We start from the raw sequence: 10,275 nt of genomic DNA on the forward strand, positions 1-10,275 counted from the left end.
ATCTGCGCCCTTCTCCAAGTGCCTTCCACAGAGAGATCTGTGCCTCTCCTCCTATTAAATTACAAAAACCTTACGGAAAGTGTATCTTTTTTTAAAAAAAGGAAATACCTTTCTTTTTGCTCTTGCATTTTATTTTCTGATTAAAGAAACAATAAGCTTCTAAGAAAATAATTACAAACCACCTGCCATTTTATTAGCCAGAGGTAACCCCATAAAAATTGTGGTGATTATATTGCCTTTTTTCCTGCGCATGTGGATCTTCTTTTTTTAAAGATTTTATTTATTTATTTGACAGACAGAGATCACAAGTAGGCAGAGAGGCAGGCAGAGAGAGAGAGAGGGAAGCAGTCTCCCAGCTGACCAGAGAGCCCTATGCGGGGCTCGATCCCAGTACCCTGGGATCATGACCTGAGCTGAAGGCAGAGGCTTAACCTACTGAGCCACCCAGGCACCCTGGGATCTTCTTTTTTCAAAACTGTAATTCTACTCTACAGAACATGGCATAACTTATTTTACTGAAAGATTTAATAGAGCATCTTTGCCAGCAAGTGGAGTTCGACACTCACCCAGACACCACCACCAGCCTCTTTTCACTAAGCAGAGTCTGAGGCTCGGGAAGGTAAATCTCTCTGCCAGTGTCTCATGGTTACTACTGAATGGCAGAATTAGGATTTAAACCCAAATCTCCCCCTTTCTAGTGTATTTTGACTTCCACAAAATCACTAGGCTCATTCTCAGTCAAAAGACAGAGACGTCGTCAGCAAGGGGATTAGCAGCTCGGGGTCTTCCAGATTCAGAGGATTCTGTCAGAACACAAAAGTGCAAGAGCCAGCATGACTATCTGATGCTTGGCCGGAACACTGGGGAAGCTCTTCGGCTGTTCAAGCTGCCAAGAGATGGGAGGAATCAGGACCTGGGGTGAGGAAGCGAGGACCTTTCCAAGCCAAGTGGGCTTTTCAGTCTATGAGCAAAGCTCCTTCTGTCATCTTGAGGGGAAGAGAAAAGCTCATGTGCTGTGCGGTGTGAGGACAGTGGTGTATCCCACACTGCCTTTCCCAGGGAGCTGGAGCACCCTCTCTGATGTCCCCTTATTCTAACAGCAGAATTCATAGAGAGGAGGTCTTCTAGAAGGTTGTGTTCGAGCCACAGAAGCTTCGAGGGTCCAGGCGACGAGGATGTGAAGTTGACCACTGGAGCAGAGCCTAGCAACAGAAGTAGCCACGTGTTTGCCTTCTCCTCAGGAGCACCAGCCAAGGCCTTGCTCCCAGAGTCTATCCCCAGCCTTTCAGGAACCCTCCTCTCGGGGTGTCTGGGTGGCTCAGTTGGTTGAGCATCTGACTCTTGATTTTGCCTCAGGTCCTGATCTCAGGGATGGAGCGCTGAGTCAGGCTCTGCTCAACAGAGTCTCCTTGAGATTCTCTCTCTCCCTCCCCACCCCCCGCCCCTTCCCTGGCTCATGCTGGCTCACTCTCACACTCGCTCTCGCTCTCTCAATAAATAAATAAATAAATAAAATTAAAAAAAAAAAAAGGAACTCTCATCTCAATACTTGTCACTAATTATGGTAATAAGTATTACTGCTGATTGCATATTGTGTGATTTTCAGATGCTAAGAACTTCACATACTTATTCAATCCTCCAAACAAAGAATTATTTCTATTCCTGTTTTATAAAAGAGGAAACCAAGGCTTAAAGAGATACCCCCAAGGTCACGTGCTTGGTGTCCAAATTAGTCTCAGCACCTACATTTGCTTTTTGATCATTATTCATGGTAGGGACCACCCTCCCCTACCATCCTAGCCTTGAGTTCTACTCCCCACTGACAGGTGTGGAAAGTGTTGCTTCCTGACTCCCGTTTAACTTAACCAGCTGTGACCCACCAGGACATAGACATCATGATTATGTTTTGTAATGAATTTATTTATTTATTTGAGAGAGAGAGAGCACAAGCAGGGGGAGACACAGATGGAGAGAGAAAAACAGAGCCCCCACTCAGCAGGGAGCCCAACATGGGGCTCAGTCCCAGGACCCTGGGCTCATGACCTGAGCCAAAGACAGGCACTTAACTGAATGAGCCACCCAGGTGCCCCAGACATTATGATTATTAATAGGTTGGCTTTTGTATCAGGAAATTGATGGGCCATTGAAGACTCAAATTCGGGGACCTCAGGGCACACTTCCCTAGAATTTTCTATTCAGGGACCTAAAACAGTTGTAAAAGTATTGTTATGCATGGTATCATTCAAGATGTTTATTAAAATTAAAATTGCAGAGCTAGAATTACCCTTAAAAATCCTCTAGCCCAACCTTTTAATGAATGAGGAACTGAGCCCCAGTCCTCTCACTGGGAGTATCAGAGGCTGTGCTTCTAATGTGCAACGCCCTCAAAACGATGAGACTCAGAGGAACAATCTACATTTCACCAGGTCACCAGACTTTCATCGTCCATCACTGGGGGGAGTGGATATTATATCTGGCAAAGCGCCCTCTGATTTTCTGTTTTCACAAAACAGTACAAAAAACTAATTAATCCCAGGCTTGCACTTTTCGGGAAGGAGGCATGAAAGCTCCTAGAGCTTTAAGGGGGAGGACACTGTATTTAGTAATAGGAGGGACCCAGAAATAGGCAGGATGGACAACAACTTCTATCACCAGATTTCAGAGACACAGAGGAGGTCCTTCCCACTGCTGTCAGGAACAGAAGTGCTCTAAACCCCAGAGATGCTGGCTCTAAGAGACTACAGCAAGGTCATCTCTGAAATAGACACTGGTGTCCTCACAACGGTCACCAACAGTGCAGGCAGCCATGAGCCTTCTCCAGTGGTTCTGAAGGCGACACACAAGGAGGGAAGAGAAGTGGCAGTGTGGAAAGAGAAGGGAATGTGGTGGCAGATGTCACCGCATGTTATTGCTGAGAAAAATCAACATGATGTGATTGCTGGTTGGCAAACTTTGGAAAGAGGGTGAGGACCAGAGCTACTTCAATTTGGGCTGAAGTGCAGAGTGAGACTCTATTTTAATCCCTCCATTCCTGAAGACAACATGTCATTTACCCAGTTGTACAGTGGCTTCCCCTGAGCGCAGGAGAAGGGTTGGGCTTCATACAGGAGCAACATGAGACAAGTTCATCAGAGTGAAGTAAGGCTCTTTTGAAGACTTTTGGAGGTGAGTGTTAAGGTATGAAATTTGAGATCTGTAGTCACTGATTTAAGGAGAGTCCCAGCAGCAGAGTTAGGGTGGGATCTTTTTTCCCCAACAGAATCCAGAACCTCAGGTATGAGTCAATGAAAACCTAAGTAGATTCAACTAGATCTAAAGGGCATGGTATGGAGGAAAAGGGGCGACGGACGTAAGAACGTGGCAAGGGCGTGGATATGGTGCTGATCAAGAAACCAGAGCTTGGTCGGGAGGCGCGTGGGGCCATGAGGAAGGCGGGATGAGTGAGAACATATCAGGGCCGGTGGACTGGGCATCTCAGTGAGGCCAGAGAGCTGCTGGTCAGTAGCGGGCAGTGTAAGTTAAGTGGAAAACCGATCATGGAGTCCCACTTCTGGAGCCAGTCCCAAGAGTCATGTAGAGCCTCAGAACCACAGAAGGCAGACATCTCACCAGGCATTTAGAGGTGCAAGTGCAGCATAAGAGGATGAAACCCTCTGAGTGGACCCAGAGTACTGTGCTCCCTACAACCTGTCCTGCAGGGCATCAGACCAGGCTGCAACCCGAGTCAGTCCCCGCTCCCTGCATTCTGAGCGGTAGGATGAAAGGCAACCTGTCCATAAAATTTCTCAGCGCCCTTCAGTCATCACTGGTGGGACTAAGCCAGTGAAATGGACAAGGGCTCATTCTCCATGACAAACTCTAGAAGATTCTTCTGTTTCGTCATAGCCCAAACAACGCACGAACAATGAAAAAGCATCCTTCTACAGTGCAGAAATCAAAGGACGCCTAAGACATGCCTTCCAGCGCTGTACTGGAGGCTTCCTGGTGGAAACTGTCATCACTACTCACGATGACTTTGAAAGGTGGGAATAATTGGCCATTTTCAAACAAGGAAACGGAGACTTAGAAAGCAAGAAACTTATCCAGGATCTCACAGTTAGCAAGCAAAGGAGCCCAGACTTGAACCTCAGACACTGACCCCCCCCCCAAGTCCATTCTCCTCCCATAGTATGCTGCCTTTGGTGAAACGGGGGCTGGGGGGAGCCAACAGAAACTGTGGTTTCTTTGAACACGGAACACATAATTTGGGGATGTTCTCCAGTACGTTCTGCCTGAATCCACATCAAGCAGCTCCGAATGCTTGCAGTTATGGATTCTTCTTGGGCCCTTTCTGATTTGTCCTGCCACAGTAGAGGCAAAGCGGCAGTAATATTTGGTTTAAATGAAAGCCAGACCAGGCTGAAGCTCAAAGAAAAGCATGAAGAATATCAGTTTCACTTTCTTTCTTATGTTTAAAACAAGGCTTTTCCCCCAACAAATACTTGCTCCTGAAGACGTCCTGCGTTAAGCCCCCAGTCATGATTTTGCAACTCAAGAAAACATGTGGTCTGACGAATTTTAACCTTCACAAGCCTACAAATTGCACAGCGCTTTGGCCTAAATTGTGTGAAAACTAAATATTCAGTTTGAACTTTGCCAACTCTGTGGGTCTCCCCCCGGCCGTGTTTCAACTACCCTCAAAATTAAGAGATGTGATTTCAGAAGATTAATAACCATTAGCTGCAGTATTTCTATTTAGAGTTTTAAGGACGAGGCTTAAATTATTTTACGAATACTGTCTTCCTCAAAAAGCATTTTGTATTAAGATTGAATGATTCATCAGTTCTTATACAGTGTATTCGGGAATCATCTATTTCAAAGGCCTCTCCTTCCCAGTTAGGAAGCAGCCCCGGGGTGAGAAAACAGCTCACAGAAACCTATAACTGGGATGGAAGGGACAGGAACCTGCCAAAGCCTGAGCTCCGAAGGATTTCTATTTTGTGGCAATGGTAGTTCTTTGGAGGCTTGGTAACTTTTGGCTCTCAGATTTCCCTTCCTTTTTTTTTCTTGCCGCTTACACTAAGGACCTGCTCTTGGGAAAGCATCTGAGAATGAAGGACTTAGATGCTGTCTGTCTCATATACTGATGCTCGGACATCATGGATCATGGATTCAGGTGTGAGCCCTAGGAAGAGGGGCCACTGGCTGTAACCAAGCTGGGGTTTCCACAATCCTGGGCTCGGAACATGTGAGCCCCTGCAGGGGCAATGGGAGGGGGGAGGGGCATGCTGGGAGAAGACACTGTGAGATTGCAGCTATGGTAGAGCCCAGGGTAGCACCCTTGTCGACCTTGCTGTGCCCAGTCATTTGGGGACTGCAGGTGTAGCCCCATCCCCCCTCCCTCTGCAGCCCTGGGTAAATTCAGGTTCCAGGAGAGGAAGATCTGGGACTAGAAACCAAATCCTCTTGCTGTCCTAAATTTTAAATATGGAAATGCCAACCTGAAAGCTCCTGCATTTCAAAGATTTATGGGCAGTCAAGTCCTCTCCCTCTTTTCTTCCTTCTTGACCTTAGAGCATCTAATAGGGCCAGGAAGGACAGCAGTGATGTATGATACATGACCTGAGAGTGGGGTTGAGGTTCATCGAGCACCAGCCTAATTCTTCTGGCACCGAAGACCAGAAATGAAGTGTGGGCACCAAACCTGAGTCCTGACCGTTAGCCCGGGTGCTGAGCCATCTTCCAGAATCTCTCACCACATGTGTCTTCCACTGTGTCTGTACATCTCCCTGGCTTCCCATCCTGAACTCCAGCCTGGCTTCGGAGAGGCAGGGGTGGCACCAGAGCTGGGTTATAGAGGACACAGTCTGAGCGTGCACGGGGAAGGCGTGGGCATTCTGAGGAGCAGGACACCTGCACGGATTCTCTGAAATGCTAGCACCTGCATCTTGAAATGAAGATAAAACTCAATGTGTGTCATGTGTCAATACAAAACCTCTCCCAAATTCCCACAAAATGGGGGAGTGGGCCAGAGTAAGGGGAGTTATATCCCCGGGGAGGGCTGTAGCCTGTCCAGCATGATGGCGACTCAGGCAAGCAAAATGCCTTATCACTTCTAAATTCTAACTGCCCTCCAAAGCCCAACTTGGTTCTTGCCCTTTGGTTTCCTCAGACCACAAGTCCATTTTGGGGGTCGGAGGGAGGGTGATAATTACAAAGAGAAGAAAAGAAATTAAGGAGAGGGGACAGCCAGCGAAGACAGAGATTTCTCATTAAAGTGTAGGTTCGATATTTCATTGCTGTGGTGTTTCTCCCAAAACCTGTAGTCCCAATCGAATCCTGGGGGAAACAGTGGGTTAACCTAAGGTGAGGAACAGTCTACAAAGTGTTTGACCAGTACTCCTCAAAATCGTCAAGGTCACAGGAAACAAAGGAAGACTGAGAAACAGTCCCAACACAGGACAACTGTGTCCAACCCTGGAAGAGAAAAAGGACATGAGTGGGAAAACTGGTGATCCAGAAAACAAGCCTGCAGTTTATCTAACATGATGTATAATGTTAATTTCTTAGTTTTGACAAGAGTCCCATGGTTATATGAGATGTTCATATTAGAGGAGACACGGTGAAGGCTATACAAGAATGTTCTACCCTATGCTGGCAACTTTCCTAGAAATGTAAAATTATTCCAAAATTTAAAAGTTTATAAAAAGAGAAGGATGTAACTTTAGAAGACTCAAAGGGAAAGCAAGAATTAACTTCAAGGTGTATCTCTTGAATTCTTAGGTAAGAAAAAGAGCAAGACGTCTGCTCTTGGGACAACCACTGACAAAGTCACATAATCCCATTTACTACCAAAGATACCCAAACAGCTTCAATAAAAGCTACCAAAACATCTTACACAGAAATATTATTCTACGTCTATGAGTAAACAGTGGCCTCTAGCAGGTGGGATAAAGTAGCTCGTGTTTATTAAAGGTTATATGTTTCAGGAACTGCCCCCAAGAGCTTTAAAAACATGACCTCCTTTCAATCTCAAACCATCCTGTGAGGCAGAAGCTATTGGTGTCCTCAGGAAAGGTAACTGAGTCACAAACAATTTAAGTGACTTGCTCAAGGTCTACAGAGCTCGAAAGAGGTGGAGCTAGGATTTGAACCAGACCAACTGGAGTGATACACACTCTGATGCTCTTCTGTCCCTCAAGGGGCCATCAGCTTCTCCAAGGATCAGCTCCTTCTATGTCCCAGGATCCCGGTGAGGGCCTAGGGATACAACAAGAAGCCAAACAGACTGGTATTTTAGTTATCGTAAGTGCCCAGTCTTTGTTTCATTCAATCTCCATAACAATTCTGGAAGATGAGCAAAAATGCTATTTTGATTCCCACGTGGCAAAAGGAGTGAGACTCCGGGAAGTTAAGTAACTCGCCTGAGGCTAATAATAGGGAGTGGGTGGGGCTAGTGACAGGGAAGTGGGTGGGGCCAGAACAACACGGAATTCCCTCAGTTCCCCCCTCTCTGCACTTAACAATTTTCCAGTCTGGCTGATTACTAACATGTTCCTCTCATGTCTACTGAGCACAAGTCCACTTTACCTTTAAGCCTCATAAGGTTAAAAGCAGGACTTGGCCCTGGAGAAGAAGCCACCCAAGAATGAGAGACAATCTGACTTGCCTTTGGAGACTGAGTTATTGGGAGATGCAAGGGAGTGTCCTCAGAGACTGAAGTCCTGATGCAGTGAAATGCATTCCTGGTGGGACCCTTTCTTCCATCGGGTCTGCACAGGTGGCCACAAGCCTGCTTCCTGTATTATGATCATTAAATGCCTTCCCCACCCAAACAAACGAGACACTGTATCCCAAGGCTAAGGGCGCCTCCCCTCAGCATTTTTTAAAGTCTTGTTCGGCAGAGTCAGTATCGATTTCCAGAGATAAATGATCTAATGATCATGCCACGATCATTCAAATACCTGATTAACACCCACGGTCAAAGTCAGAAAGTCAAGGGAAGTGTGGAACGCAGGTCAGGGAGTTCTCATGGAAAGGGGTTTGCATGACTCCACTTGGTGATTAACCATACAGTTGTAAGCACTCCCCGACACTCTCAGAATGCCAAAACTAATTAATAGTATAATATGAAAAAAAAAGTATAGTACTTCCACTGTAATTACATTTGTCCATTTGTGAATGAAGTACATTTTTTACTCATCCTTGCAACCAATCAGGGCTTAGAGGAATGAACGCCATTCATTCAGTCATCCATTCAAAAACATTTACTCAGCCCCCATTATGTGCTGAAATGTGTGGAAAGGCAGGGTGATTAAAGGCAGTTCCTGCCCTCAAGGAGTTTGCATGTAGAATTCCCAGACCTGTAGAAAGAAAAGCATGACACAGAAGAATGAGAGCAATAATTATTGGGGCACCCCTCCCCAGGTACAGGGGGCCTCAAAAGAGAAACAAAATAGATCGGCTTTGGGACATCAGGTAGGGTTTCAGAGAGAATAAGACGCTTGTATCAATTTTGAAAAGAGTGAGTTTTTTGAATGTCATTGAGGATAAAAAGTAGCAAGTGAGCTACAGAAATGTGAGAACGATCTGTGAATTAAAACATGTGTTCACTAATCATGGATTCGGGGACAGACAAAACGTGGAGTATCCAGCTGTGTGTACTGAGCGAGGCCGGAGTCCCAGGGAGGACAAACATGGCAAATGCAAAGAAGGAGGCAGAGAGTCTTGTCACTACATGGCGGATTTCTGGGAACATGAGTCCTGGCTGACTGAGCAGCCAGTGAGCACCGCGGAGCACGCCAGGTCTGGGCGATGACCCGGTTCATGGGGCAAGGCCACCAAGGCCCTTGACCTCTTACCCCGAGGGACGCTGAGCCCCTCATGGCTCTTCCACTCTCCTCTGACACCCTTCCCACCTTCCTTTCAGCACATTTTATTTTTTAACAATAAACACCTTCTTTACATGACCAAAGATGGAAGAGAGGAAGATTTATTGGCCTTTCCGGACTTTGATTTTCCTCGGATGGAACTCTAGCTCCTTGCCCTCTAGCACGTAGCCATCTGCTTGGCCACACTGGCCTGGCCTGGAAGCCAGGCATGCCAGAAGCTTGCCGTGCTGGAACCGCGCCTCCAGAAGACTGCTGATTTTGGCATTCTTTTTTCCTTTCATCATATTTCTTCTGAATTTTCTTTGATCGTTTTGTGTTTAAAATCTCTTCCTCCTCGGGAGTCAGCTTGGCCCCCTTCTTGCAGTGTCACGGGGCTCGCTCCACTGTGGGTACAGGGCGCTGTCAATAAGCACAATCCAGTTCTGAACCGGGGTCGTTGGGGCCGACCAGCTCATTGCTGGATGCACTGCAGAGGTCAACAATCCTTGTTTTGTGCGTAGGACACTTGGAATCCCAGGAGACGTTCCCCATGTCCAGCCTCAAGGCCTGGTACTTTCTTAACTGCCTCCCCGAGCGTGGACTGTGAGTACGCCATGCTTAGCGTCGACAGCGGGGCGTCCCAGCCCATACTTGTGCTTCTTGTGGTAGGGATTTCTCTTGCCCTTGGCCTCGAAGCACCTCCACCAGCGGTCCCCGGAGATGCCCATCGCTCTCAGTGTCAGCCGCCAAAGAGCCTTTCATCACATTTCACTATCTGACTCTCCTCTATTGTTTTATCCTAAGAATCTTTTTGTTCAGGAGTGCACACAAAGCACTCCCCTCTCCACTGACTTCTCTGTCAGCCTGAAATTCCTGAGACCGAAACTTTTAAGATGCTTTTGCCTCCCTGCCAAACACACCCTCCCCCTGCAAAGACAAGGGGAAGCCAGAAGTCCAGCCACTCTGGGCCGACTCCCCGGGGGGCGACAAGCACCCCATCTCAAGAAGCACTGGAAAAGCCAGATCCCCTCTTCTCCTCCAATATTGCAAACCTGGAGCACTGAATAAGCAATCCTCTATTAGAGAAGAAAAAATCACATTCCTAGTGGCAGTCAGCAGGAGGTAGGGGCTCTTCCAGCTTAATGACTTGCAAATCAAAAGCATGAAAACCAGAATGCACCTTTTGAACCTCCTTCCCATTCAGCCTCGTTGTCCTCATCATTTTCTCCCATAGCGTTCCTGTTATTTTTGCTACCAGAGCAATAACCTTCCTTGTGCATTTTTAAAATGTGGGAGGAGGAGCTGTCCAGTGATCTCAAAGCATATGTTTTTGATTCTCCTAAGATTATGGATACCAAAGGAATAAAAATGGAAATCACTACTGCCAAGATATGAAAGAAAGTTTGCATAGTAAAATAATTTAAAC

General features: G+C 46.7%; 1 pseudogene across 1 annotated transcript; it reads right to left on the reverse strand.

The window, feature by feature from the left end:
• Positions 1–8,971: 8,971 nt before the first annotated feature.
• LOC309870602 (small ribosomal subunit protein eS8 pseudogene) lies at positions 8,972–9,577 on the reverse strand (annotated as a pseudogene). Its single transcript has one exon. The product of its transcript is annotated as a small ribosomal subunit protein eS8 pseudogene (transcript).
• Positions 9,578–10,275: the final 698 nt, after the last annotated feature.

Source organism: Mustela nivalis, assembly GCF_964662115.1.
Source record: "Mustela nivalis genome assembly, chromosome: 8".
Lineage (NCBI taxonomy): Eukaryota > Metazoa > Chordata > Mammalia > Carnivora > Mustelidae > Mustela > Mustela nivalis.